This window comes from Melospiza georgiana, chromosome 11 (assembly GCF_028018845.1).
Source record: "Melospiza georgiana isolate bMelGeo1 chromosome 11, bMelGeo1.pri, whole genome shotgun sequence".
NCBI classification, from domain to species: domain Eukaryota; kingdom Metazoa; phylum Chordata; class Aves; order Passeriformes; family Passerellidae; genus Melospiza; species Melospiza georgiana.
Window position 1 is genome coordinate 9,751,419 of NC_080440.1, and position 14,080 is coordinate 9,765,498.

General features: G+C 43.9%; 1 protein-coding gene across 4 annotated transcripts in view; it reads left to right on the forward strand.

Moving 5' to 3' along the window:
• Positions 1-14,080, forward strand: part of GRIP2 (glutamate receptor interacting protein 2) — a 248,542-nt gene that overhangs the window by 127,845 nt on the left and 106,617 nt on the right. The window lies entirely within an intron of this gene.

Below are 14,080 nucleotides of genomic sequence, written 5' to 3' on the forward strand. Positions count from 1 at the left end.
ATAAGGTTAGGTGTTCAAATCTCAGCTATGGTGGCTGCAGTTAGTTTTGTGTAGTCTTAGCTTTAAGCATCCTCATAGAAATAAGGATTGATCTCCCTGTACTGATTGCTACTCTCTGCTGCCAAACAGACCCCTTCCCCCAACTTTCTGCCTTCTATATATTCTTTTCCATCCCTCAAACTTTGTCTGCTCCTCGCCAGCTAATCCCCTCACTTTGGGGAGAAATTCTTGCTGTCAGTCCTCTTGGATTCCTGCTTTCCTTCTCTTGCTGAGCCCTTGAGCTTTTCCTGGCATGAGGAACATTCACAGTTAATCCCCCAGGCATTTATCGGGTTGGCTGGGGCTGGCAGCACTTCCCTGCCCACAGCTCTCAGCTGTCTTTGGCCAACATCAGCTCCTACAGTTCAGGGCTCCTCAGTTCTCTTCAAGGACCCCTGATCCTCTGCAGAAGGTGCTCCTGAAGACCCCAAGGAACACACAGCCACCTGTCCAATACAATGATTAAACTTTCCTCAGTATTAGTGTGTTTTTCAATTGGAAAAGCTAAATGATTTCCGTCTGGTCATGCTTGTTATTGAGCTGAACTCAAAAGGGACTGTTTGGGGAGGGTTGGTCGGTGGTTGCCTGCCCTGCTAGCCCCCAGTTGCTGCAGCAAATCAACTGTATTTTATAAATAAGTAAACAGAAGCAGTGAGGAGCCTAAATAATTAACCAGATACATGTGTTGGAGTGAAAAGTAGCAAATGAGGCAGTTTGAAGGCGTCCTCGCTGCTTCCCCTGCTTTCCAAAGGCTGCAGCCCAAGGGGAGGGGGGTGCTCTGTGAGAGCAGGTGAGACCAGCAGCTGCCTCAGTAAACAGCACACATCAAAGGGTCTGGACCCCACTGCCATGGCAGAAGAAAATTTTGGTTACTTGGCTTGAGACATTCAAGCTTAAAACCTGTTTATTTTTGTCCAGTCTAGTTTCTCCTATTGTGTGGTGTGAATGATGTAATGAAAGCAATTTTGCTGTTCCTTTGTCAAAAACTGTCATCTGGAATGTGCCAGGTATCACATCCTGTGAAAGAAAATATATATTCTGCTTTCCATTTACATACTTCAGTGTTTTTCAGCCTTTTAAGCTTCCCTAAGTCACGTTTCCTATGTTATTTTTTGGACAAGATGCTTTCTCTTGCATTTTGTTCTTCCTCTCTTGTGTTGTCTGGGAACTGAGAAAATAAGTAAAGAAAAAACACCCTGAAGCCCCCAGGAATTAAATAAAAGGATAGCTTTAGAAAACCTGTCATATAGAGTGAAATGTTCAGTTAAAAAAAAAAGTTTTAGAACAGCAGTTTTTACTGTGAGACACAGATTTTCAATAATAACACATTTGGGTATGTAGGCATTCTTGTCCCTTAGATGGAAGTTACTGCATCCTGTTTGGTGTAGGAAGATGTTTGGTTTTATTTCCATGTTTTTATTGAGAACAGTGTCATGGGAATCAATCCCAAGGGCTGGGAACATGCTCTTGTGCCATTTCACCTTGTTTGCTGTACAGCAGTATCACATTGTAAAGGATCCTGGCTGTGTTTCATAGCAGGGACTGTTGCTGCAATTGTGTTCCTGTCACAAAAAGATTTGCTCACTGCAGGAGGGCAAGAAAAGTTTTGGGCCTCTGCTTGGCAAGGGAAAAAAAGAAAAAAAAGTGCAAACAGGTAAGCTGCTGCTATCCTGTGGTGTGGTGCCAAGTCCAGAGCACCACACACCAATATGAGAGAGTGAAAAGTCCAGTGGAGCTTCTACTCCTGGAGGAGAGAAGCCATTGTTATTTCTGTATTTATCCTCCAGGCCCAGAGGAGCCAGTAAAACAAAGCAGATGCTCAACCAACACACAGAGAAACCAGACTCATCCCCAGAATGAAGCTGTGGTGCAGAGGTTGAGCCTGTGGTGAGGCCAAGTGCACTATTTTGGCCCTTGCTTGGCCAGCTTTTCCTTAGGATGATCACTGCCTGCTAGGATTTATCCTCACCTGCCTGTCAAAGCAGAAGGCCTCTTGGAGGTGCTGCGTGAATATTTATGGGGCTGTTCCTGCTGCAGCCATGAAAACCAGGCAGTGGTGAATGCAGGGAACTCCCTCACCCAAACCACTGAGCTGGCAGTGGCTGAGATCCCTTTCCTGTCAGCGTGGCTACGTTCAGCCCTTTCCCTGCCTCATCAATAACTCATGATTGGGCATGTTTTATTTATATCCCCAAATGAAGCCCATTTTTCAGCCTGATGCTCCAGCATCCCAGGTGACTGTCACCAGCTCTGAGCACTGTGTGGTTCCTTCAGCCCCAGCTCATCCCTCATCTTCCTCCAGGCTCCATGAAACAAGAGGATATTGATCTCTTAGGGGGGTAATTGAATGAAAAAAGCCCCCAGCAGCCCAGAGGCAGATGATAAATCCTTGCAGGGAAGCCAGTGTGCAAAGCAGTGTGTCTGAGGGGGCATTATCCCTTCCTGCTGGAAAGGTACAGCATGTATTGGCATCCTGGGTGCAAATCCTGCCCAGATCCCACCTGTTGGAACAGGAATGAAAGACAGCCCTGCCTTGCTGTGGGTATATTACACAAGAGCAGTTGCATTGGCCCTTTGCTGTGCTGCATGGGGAGACCCAGGCTCTTTCTGGAGTGGTTTGGAAAATCTGGGCCTTGATTTTCACCCTGCAAAAATCATAAGGGGAGAAATCCTGATGCTCCTTGTGTGTATCCATGCATTCTTTCTGTTTTGCATGTAAAACTGTGTGGGGGTTTTGGGGGTGTTATTAAAGCTAAACACAGAGGCTAAGGACTCTGTCCCATACCTTCCCTTTCTGTTTCTGTGATTAACAATTTGTTGTGCAGGTTGTTTTCTGGGCATTTGTTTTCTCTGTGACAACCACTCTAGCTGTCTCCCTTGATAAAAGTCCAGGATGGCAAGAGCAGGTGTCTATTATTGATTAAGGCTTTTTTTGTGGATGGCTTTGCCCACTGACTGCAGGGCATCACCCATCACCCTCTGTGCCAGGTATCCCCTGGCACAAGGACATGCCACAGTGACTTGGGGCAGCCCCTGAGGCTGGGAAGTGCTGCTGATCTGCATCTCTGCCTTGCAAGATCAGCAAGATCAGACAGGCATTTTTAGAGAACAAAGAATAATTTCCTTAACCCAGATGATATTTAATCTGCTTTTTCATAGAGAGGAAAACCAGGCCTTGAACTTGGAAACCTGTAGAAGGTCCACAAGGTCACCACTGGCCTATCTGCAGTGTGTGAGTGAAGGAAATGCAAATGAGCATGGTACTGTGATTTGATATTTGCCATTGAACTGTTTTGTAAACAAAACTCAGTTCACTGAAATTGTAAGATGTAGTGAGTTCAGAGTCAATAGGAACAAGATTTAAAAATATTATTTCAGAATTATTATCTTGCTACTTATAAGGTGTGTCTGAACTTTCTATTTTTGCATTGTGTATGTGTCACCAGAGAGGGTTTGGTTGTTAAAACCATGGATCTAAAGGAAGTTGTTTTCCCTGTTTGTTACTAAGCTTTTTTCCTCTTGACTCCATTCCTTACATACACCTGTGGGACATTTTTATCCCAGCCTTCTAAGTCAGTGAATAATACAAAGCAGCTTGGCAGGCAGCATTTAAAACAGGTGAGGAAATGCCTTGATTTCCTATTCCCCTGCACCTGAACAACTTTTTATCCACAGCATTTCTTCCCTCATGTACAGGTCTGACTTTGCATACTCATGGGGGTGTGCCAAATCACAATTCTTCATTTGTTTTGGAGCTGACAGGGAATCCACAGTGGGTCTGTCTGGAGGCCAATCTGCTCCTGTGCCTCAGGGCCATGTCAAGGAGGTTGTATTAGCTTCTCTGTTCTCTCAGTGTGGCAATACTTTCCTTTTAATTGTAAAAATCCACCTAAATTTGACAGAATTGAAAGTCTAAAATCACCCAATGGGCACGCTCAGAAAATTCTGTGTAGTGTTTTCCCTCCTCCTCCTCAAAGTCTTAAAATTCAAGCTCCTACCAGGCTTTTCTGTGCCTCCAGTGTGACATTGGGAACAAGCCAAAATTATAATTCCATATCAGTAAAATGAATATTTTTCTTTAACCTCTTTCTTCTATAATCACCTACAAAAATATATTCTTTAAAAGTGCTAGAAAGGCAGGAACTGAAGTTATGTACAGACTGATGTTGCTAATATGGGATATTTTATATACTTGCTGGCAGATCTAAGCTTTTGTCCTGGTTTATGGCAAATTTGGGAAGAAACTTCCAAAAGGGTTCCAGTAGAATGGAGATTCAAGTAGCTTCTCCCCCAACTAGTTTGGGAAAAGATTTTCTTGCAGAAAAGTGGATAAGTGCTTATTTAACAAACAGTATTCTTATTTAACAAGTATTCACGAACATAAAAAATTAATAGTAAACAATAAAACCTCTCGCTGTTCTGAAGAGATGGAAAATTCAGAAAGTCCTTTTTGTGGGGAGTAGCTTGGCTTGCTCAGTCTCTTCTCAGTCCCTCCTGCTCTGGAGATGCTGCATCCCAGGCCCTGGTGGGCCACGGTGTGAGCCCCCATTCTCCTTCTGGGTTTTCAGTCCAGAGCACATTGGAACAGTTGCAAGAAAAAGAAAAGCCACAGTCCAGGGGACTTCTCTGCCTCAGATAGCTAAAAACTAACTAAAAAGCAAAGGAGAGCTCTGTCCTGCTGTCTGTGCTGCAGACAACACAATCTGAAAAACACAGAGAGAGAAAGCTGAAGCTCTTTTCTCTCTGTTTTTGAATACAGCTCCCTCAAGCATTCCGCTGATTTACCTTCTTCCCCCTTCGCTCTCCGATCTGGTTTTAAAGTGCAAAAGTTATTTCTGGGCTAAACAGATGAATGGAGATACAATTCAGCATCATAAAGTCACCCCAGGACAGCTTTCTATCCTGTCTCAATGTAAATGCCTGGTAAGGAAGTAGGTTTTTATTTCATACTTTGAAGGAATTCATTTGAATGGTAATGGACAAAATGAAATTAATTTATTAACTAGCAAAATATTCTAACAATGCATTCGAGAAGAGTAAGAGGATAAAAGTAATGTGATGTGAAATTTCAACATTCTGGATCTGGTGGAGTCCTGAGATGATAACAAGGCCACATATTGGCAAGGTAAAAGGTCTGTATTTTAATTTTGTATATTTGTAGTCTGTCCAAAGAAGATGTTTCTATGAGTTACAGATACAAAAGGAAACGAAACAACGCTGACTTTTGCTGTAGGCTGAAATTACAGTAATTTTTCAATTACTTTCAACAAATCTGGTGGCCACCAGCTGTTCTCCTAATGCAACTGTTAGCTAATAACAAGAAGTGCTTCTCCAGCTTTCTATTCCCTCCTGGATATGCTGTGCTGGCTCATTTAGCTCAGTTAAAAGGAGTGATTTGTCTCATTGCAGAATGTGTTGGGAGGGGGTCTGAACAGGATTCCTCTATTCACTTTTTGCTCTGTTGCATGAGCTACTTACACCTCACTGTACTCAGGGTAAAGAAAATAGCACTGTGTGCCTCCTCCTAGGGTGTAAGTCCTTGGAAAAAAATTCCATTGCTTTCTTTTAATATGGTCTATAAAAGCTTTTCTCTAAATGTGCTGTGTTGTGCATTTGAGGCTCACTGGGTCTGACATGCTGGAGTTGGGGTTGTGTCCTTGCCCAGGCTGGCAGCCTAGTGCTGAACTCTTCTCCTCTTCTTGGTTTCACTCAGCTCCTGAGGGTTATTGTAACCTAGTTTTTTTGTGAGCCATTTCCTTTCCTCTCTGTTCCAATTGCTCTTTTTGCTTTACAGAGTACAGCCAGATTAATCAGGCAAAGCCATGGAAATCAGCAGTGTGTAATTCAGGGCTTGGTAACTGACTGTGGGGAGGGCACAAGGGAAGGGTTGTGCTCTTTACAAAATTGCCACATGATATATCAATCCTCAAGACTTATGTCTGCGTTTCCTTTTCCACAATATATTTCAGGAAATACAGACCAAAAGGAAACTAAGTGCCTTTTAAAATAAATGGTCTGTCTTTGCAACCTGTACGCCCCTTCTCATCTGAGGGCATTGGAGTGTAGCAGAACAGTCATGAGATAATGTTTTCTCCTCATACACACTCTTTTTTCCACTGAGAAAACAGACCTGAACAGAAAATGAATGCTTTGGGCATTTGTCCAGAATCCTGCAGTGGGTTGTTCATGCTGTTGCTGTGTCTGTGCTGCTTGGAGAGATCAGCATGCATTGCACTGGGGCCAAATGCCAATTAGAGAATAAAAGTGATTACAAACTAACAGCTGCTGAGGTATTTTTGTGTGAACATAATTTTCACCAAGGTACGTCAGACAAAATAGGAAGTTAGCAGAGGCTCAGTGCTGTCTGTGAGAAGATATAGCCTTTTCTCAGCTGGCATGTAACCAAGGAGAAATATCAGCCTTTTTCACTTCAAGGCTTTGCACATTACTCTTGGGGTTTTCCTCCCTCCCCTATCTACTTGCTTATATTTTGTTTTGCTTAAAATACATTTGCATATCTTTAAAAGTTTTGGAACATTATGAATTTAACTGATACCTCTGGCAGTGAGGAGGGCAGAGTCTTTCCACCTAATTCCTTCCCAGTCTATTGCAACCACATAAGTGGTCTAAGAAATGAAGGTAATTAAGAGTTTTTAAATCAAAATGGAGAGTCAGAGCCATAGATGCATGAGATCTGCAGAGTTTTGTGTATCTGCCATTAGAAACTCCTTCAAGAGTCCAGGATGAACTTTGTAACCAGAGTCCAAATAAAAAGAAAGTGAGAAATAGGTAATGACTGGGTGGTCAGGATATTCATGCGAGCAGAGAGATCCCAGGTCACATCCCTTATGTGCCTGATATAAATCTGCAGTTGGAATTGACATCTCAGGTTATTTTAGGTTGTCAACTATGGCATGTACAGCTTCATCGTAGAAACAATGAACGAAGCTCTGGTTTTGCAAGACAAAAAAATACTTCCCCACTTGGATTCACTGCCAGTGCAACAATAAAAGCACAGACATATGAATTCAATAACACAGGTCTCTCTTCCTGAAATAATTCTTCCTCTGCCTTTAAGTGAGGGCTCCAGGGCTAGGCATTGTTTTTTCCAATATCTGTTCAGTAATCCTGCTGGAAAATAAAATCATGTCCAGTTAGTTTACCAGCTGCTCTTGCTATATATTAACAATACCTGTGGTCTTACATCCCAGAGGTATTTACATGGTCTTTCTTTGACAAAATCATCCTTGATTGGTAAAGCAGGAAGAAATAACTCCTTTTTGTTTCTATGATGTGTAGCTGAATGGTCATAAAGATGAGACGTTTTCAGAAAGCAAGGAATTTAAGTAGTAATAATAGGCTGTGTTGCACCTGTAAAGCAAGCATTGCTTCCCTGAGCAGTTCATTTCTTATGCATTTTCTTTCTTTGAATCTATTGTCATGTTTTCTGATGAACTCCCTTCCTGCCCTGGAAAGAGCTATTGCTTCCAGTTTTGTCTTCAAGCAATGAGCATAATAATAGATAATTAAAATGACTCAAGAAATTAAAGTGCTAGAGTACCCACATTTATACATTCCTTTCTGGGAAGAAAACAGGAAGAAATATAGGGAGGGGATAAAACAGACTGATTTGAACAACAAAAAGCAATCCTAGCATCTCTCACAGGGAAATTAAAATGATTGTGGTGTTTCTGGTATAGTTTTATTGAAAAATGGTCAAGAACTGAACTCTTGTTGAGCAAGTTCAGGCTCTGTCTGTCTGTCTGGCTAAGGTGCTATCATTTGGCACAGTGGAGCAGGCTGATTTCAGGTTGCCAGCAGCACAGGAGATAGGCTGATGGTTAAAGCCTCACTGGCAGATGCACCCTGATTTTGGGTACCTCAGGGGGTGAAGCAAACCCTGCACAAGCCCTGACCCTTCAGCATATCCATATTACTTGGATAATTACTTGGATATTGGTTGATACAAATAAATTAACTGCGTGTTGGGCTCATGCTCCCAGTCCACGGGAGCACACCCAATGAGCAAACAAGAGCTGGGTCCTGTTCCTGCTCCTAGGCATCAGATGAAGTTCAACCCAAGGACAGGAGGATATCACCAGCCTGTAAATGCCATCAAGCTGAAGGTCTCCAGACAGCCTTGTGTCACAGAAGGAAGTTTGTTCATGCATGTCCTACTCATACATGGGTCAGAGCCTGGATATCCTCTGTGTTCATTCCTTGGGGACACATTTCAGGCCTGTGCTGCCTCCCCACCGCTGCCACAGGGAATGGGATTTAGAGCTGGAGGGAGCAGTGGGTTGTTGTGCTGGGACCAGTGGCACAACTTCCATTTCTCACTTCACCCATGGTCTTTTTCTCAGCCACCCATGGTTGGGTTTTCCAGCACTGGCTTGCCAGAACTCTGCCACACCCAGAGTATTTTCCCCCAAACCCTTTATCTGCTACTTTTAATGCAGCTTGGGGTAACATGATATTTTCTTTTCCCAACAGTTGTACTGCTTTTTTTTTTTTCCTCCTGTACATAAGCATCAAATGCTGTTTGCTGAATATTTCACTTGTTCTTATTTGGGCTGAAGGTTTCTGTTACCACTGGCCCTTAGGGGACCAATTTAGCTGCACTGAACCAGTTGTGGTGTTCAATTCCTTCTTTTCAAAGAGCTGCATTTACACATCAGTTGAACCCTTCGTATGCTGGCATCTTCCACACTTCCAGCTCAATGAATGTTTAAAACCGATATTTCTATCCCCACACACAGATATGCCTCTGCCTTCGAAATGCTGGGGGGACATGAAAGTCCTGCTGAGAAGCGGGGGAGATTTTGATGTAAATGATGTCCCACAAGGGACACAACCTCATTCCAGCTGAGTGAGGTTTTATGCACAGAAATGCAAAATATTCAGACCATGTATCATTAAAGTGTTGTAGGAAAGCCTCCCCAAGCCAATGAGTGCTTCAGTAAATTCTGAGTTTCTGACCAAATCTCACTTCTCTGTCCCCACCTGTGCTCTGAGATCGGCCTTTATAATTGCAAATGTGTCCTGCAGCTTCCTGATGTTTGTGGGGCTCTTGACCCTGCTGGTGTCTTGTGGGCATTCCTTGATGGGCAAGCCTACAAAATCCACTCTATTCTCTTCCAGTCCTAGGAAGAGATGCAGGCAGAGGAAGTGATTCCATAGTGTATTGTGTTTTTCAGATAAAATACAGAGGATTAGTTCTTTTGGTGCCCATAGGTTTACATTTAGATATTGGAAATAAACCAAGTGTGCATACTGTTTTAGATTATGACTTTCCTTAATATAATCAGAGTTGTGATGTTGATATCATGGTGGAGGAGAGAAGGCTTTGTGTTTTATTACAGAGAATTTTCAGAAGCATCATTCTCACATCAGCACATGGGTCTTTTCATGAGGCTGGGTGTCCTGCAATCACACAGAAGCTGTAGAAAAGTCCACCACACTGTCTTATTTGAATTGTCCTCCCACTCTTAGCTGCCTAGGAATCAGCCTATTCAGATTTTACAGATGAAGATATTAGAACCAGAACAAGCTCCTGTAGAGGATCCCTGAAGGTGGTGTGTGCATGTGTGCTGCACTGAGGGTGTGAATACCCCTAAATTCTATATATTCCTTCTGGGCCATTAAGCAGGATCCTTATTTCCTGTCAGATTGTAGCATCTGAGTGATGGATTGCAGAACCCTGCCTATTGCCTGCCTATCAGTTTAACTTCTCAAAGCCCTTTTGGAAGCCATGGTGCTGTTTAAGCAGAATATATAATTATTTGGAGCTTGTTTTGCTGTAGCTGTTGGGACAATGGAATCCATGTGGTCTTTCACCCTACTTGGTACAACTCTTTCTCATTGTAGGATGGAGAAAACCTGATGCAAGGGACTGTGATGCAAATGTTAGTAATTAAGTTCTCCATTACGAGCTACGTGTGCTGGGTCCGGTGTGATGGGCTGGGAAGGAAAGTGATTTAATGCTGCTACTGTCTAAACTGTGTTTTACTAGTGGTGTCCTAGTAATAGTAGTATATGATAGCCCTGTAGACTGCATAGGGATATTCAGTGTGCAAGGTAATACATAATTTCAATGTTTCTATGAGAATGATTCTATTCTCAGTATGGCTGACTATGACAGACAGAGCATCCAAGAGAGGCATGTCCATGTATTTCCCTTCCTGTCTTGTGTTATCCCTGACAGCTCCTGGATGCTGTTGCTCAGTTCTGCACTGTCAGACTCTGCTATTTAGGAATGGCACTGAAGCAGCATTATGTCTGCTTTTCCTGTTCAAAATACACATCCTCCCTTTCCGTGAAGCTATACAGAGAGTGGGGTGGCACATGCAGGAGGCCTCTGCAATGACCACCCAAAGCCAGGAACACTCCTCTCTCAGGACTCCCCCTGTAAAACATGCTCCAAACGGGCCCCTTTGGTGGCAAAGGTGTCAAGATGATCCCCAGCAGAAGGCCAAGGGGGATATTGGGATACATTTATTTATTTATTGTGGCATATCGTCTCAGCTTTGGTAGTGAAGTTATTAAAATGAGGCTTGTCAGCACACTGAAGAGGGTTGGGGGGCCTTTGCATCTTCCATGCGGTTTGATCCTGTGCGGCTCGTTAACACTCAGTTGCTTTTGTGATTAATTATTTAGTCTTCTCCCTTGGTACTGGGGTATAATAGCACAACCCCCCTTTCTGCTGAGATTCACAGTTCTTCACTTTTCCCTTCAAGCCTCTCACACCCCCTCGAAGCTCAGAGCAAGGCTGTCCAGGCTGCAGCACTTGAAGAGCCCGGCAGCTCCCGAGCTGCTGCTGGTCCTGTGGCTCTGTGGAAAGGACAGGGGCTCAGCCCATGGGTGCCCATCAGCCCCAGCTCCTGCACTGCCCAAGTCAGTGGGGAGCAGTGGGACAGCTGCCCCTGAGTGCTCTGTCCCTCCAAGAATGGCCTCTCACTCCAGTGGGTACTTGTGTGTGCGGAGACATCAGACAGGGCTGGCATCGACTCTGTGTGCAGCCAGACACAAGAATTGCAAATTGGAGGTGAACTTGTCAGCAAGGAGATTTTATTTGGGGAGTCAGCCTCTGCAGCTTTCTTCCTTTTCTCTTTTGGATGCCTTTTGAACAGCTTTCAGTTCAAGTTTTTGTAATCATCCAAGCGTTGCTTCTTCAGCCTTTTGTTTTTGGGGGTGTTGCTCATTGCCTTGATTTGCTGTCTCTGGTCGTTTGTGCAAAGAAATTTGTCAGGTCTCTGTGCATGGCAGGGGCTTGTGCCAATTGTGGGGCAGGTGTGGGGTGACCCTGAGTGTGCTGCTCTGTGATCACACATTGGATGTGTGTGGACAGACATAGGGTGAATTTGGGTCCAGTGGGTGCTGTGGGTGTTACTGGGGTTGTGTTTCCAAATGCAGCTCCTGAACCTGTTCTCTAGGGCATCAAGGCCATGGATCATGTGCAACTGGTGGCCAGTGCAGGGCTAGCAAGAATCCCCAGTGCTGGAAAGCACCTTCTCCCTTCCCCACTGTCCTTGGCTGTGCTTCCTGTGTGAAGCTGCTGGATAAGGCAAAGCCTGGGGTCTGAATAATTACCAAGGAATTAGCTGTGTTTTCTTTATGCCACAGTCTCTCCCCTTCCTCTGATGTTTGCATCCTTTTCCTTTCATCTCGTGCCTCTGTGGCAAGTGCCTTGCACAGCCATGGGATGCGTGGGAGGCTCAGCCCAGGGGCAGGCAGGCACATCCCAGTGCAGCAGGGGCTGGATCCTGTCCCCACCCTGCAGATGTGCCAGATGTAACTCAGAGGGTGTGAGCCTGTCCTTTGCCCTGCTGCAAACTCCCTGTCTACAGATGAGCACTCTTCCCTCAGAGCCATAAAACAGTGCCGGCTCCCCTCCCCACCAAAGATGTTAGAAAAGCCTAGGAAACTGATGAAGCATTAGTCTTGGTTTCTTTATGTTTTATTAGGGCCCATAAATTAAATGGAGACTCACAATAATGTGGAAGAGAGCCAGAGAGAGCAATTATTTGTTGGAAAGACAACATGACTAATGGCTTTGCTACGTGTTAATTGAAAGCATTGGAAATTTTAGCAATGTAACACCTGAAGGCAGCTGGTACATGAGTGTGTAGAGCAGACTACAACAGGCTGCATCACTCACTTCTGTTTAGGGAGACCAGTAGTAACCAAAAGTTGTGGATCAAAGAGCGTCTTTAAGACTTGGAGCCAGATGATGGACCCACAAAGCCCCAGACCTCTGATGTCCCCATGTCTCTGTTTTAAAAGCTGTGGCTCCTGCTCTCAGACCAATTTACTGTCTCTGCACTCTCTAAGTGTCAGTGCTGCAGCTTCCCCATAGGTTATAATTTTGGAATTTGTCATCCCTTACAGGTCCATTGGGCATATTTCACTAGACCTCCCAAGTCTGTACTTTGCTGTAGATCTGTGCAGATCCCTCCTGTGGCTGCCTGTGCAGAACTGTGGTGCTCCTATCCCCTGCCCACATGCTCTCTCATCACAGCACTTTCCCACACAGATCCAAGACCTCAGACAGCTCCCAGTGCTGTGTCAGGGTGAGATCCTGCAGCAGTGGACCCCTGTGTGCCCTGGCTCCCACCACAGCATGACGGGGACTGTCACTGCATTGGGCAGTGTCACCGAGGCCCTCCCTGTTCCCTGGGGGCACATCCAGCTTCTGGGAAAGACATTTCCAATGGGAGAATCCTTGTGTGTGCCTCCCCCTCTAGTGTCCATTAATAGCACATTAACAGCCTGCTGGGCCAGAGATTCTGAGGATAACACATAAGCTGGAAAGAATCCAGAGCTGAGGCTGGAGTGGCTGCCCTGGCAATTAGGTCATAATAAAATTAAAAGTCAAGCTCTAAATGTGCATTTCTTTTTCAAACTTAAGCAGCTCTTGAAATTACATTGGGTCCCACTGTAAGTGTGGGTACACCAGGTATAGATTTTTTCACAACAAATCAGCATTTTAAGACCCCAGTGTCATAACCATTGAGCCATATTGATAATGTTTTTTATTAATAATTACCACTTCAGGGTCTGGGTCTTAATATATAGGCTTCAGTTAATTCCACTGCTTAGTATACTTGGTGTCTATGGAACAATTCATGTTACAGGGAAACTAATATACATAATAACTTCTGGGATTCAGGCAGTCTATAAGAATATGTTTACTTTCTCAGTTTTCAAGAAATTAGCAAAATAGAAGGTAGTTCTGTAGTAAAAAAGTAGATGAAGTAAAGAAAGTTAAAATGCATATTATATACAACGTCTTGGTAAAGTCTCACAAAATTATTAAATAACTGAAATGATTTTATTTATGTTATGTTGTTTTTATAGTATGCTTGATTATATTCTGCAGTGCCCTGAGCACCTTGACTTCATAAATAAAACAATTATGTGGAATCTTCATAATATGAAAATTAATGCTTAAATACTCAGAGACATAAATATTCCAGCAGTTTTTCTAAGGCTAGTAATAAGGGTTCATAAACACATTAATTTTTCCACTCCTAAATATTTCAGGTCAATGAAGTACAAGAGATGTTAACAAAACCTGTGCTCTTTTCATAAGAGACTGGAGTGTTTGGAGGGCAGCTGCTCTTCTGCAGCACTCTAATAGCATCTCCAGATACTGCAATAGCAATAAAGCATGACAGGATTGTATAATAACTCATCATATTTTTAGTAACATGAAGAAGGTATGTTACAGCAGCCATCTAACCCATGCATCCTTTCATAGCCTTGGGCAATTTGGGATGGTTACTGCAGAGGGCCACCATTTGTTGTTTTGGTCTCTGAACTCACCTTTGGGGGTGGTGCAGGTAGTGTTTTGGGAGCAGCACATGCATGTGTGCCTGTCCCACCTGTCTGCCAGGAGCGCCTTTGGGAAGGGGGCAAAGCCAGTTCTATGCAAGGACATTTTAAACATGCCCAGCCCAGTTTCCCTCCTGAGCTGACCTGGAGCCCTTACCTGTATCATTTATGTGTTTTCCCCCTAGCTCTGTGACCTGAGGGATGGGGC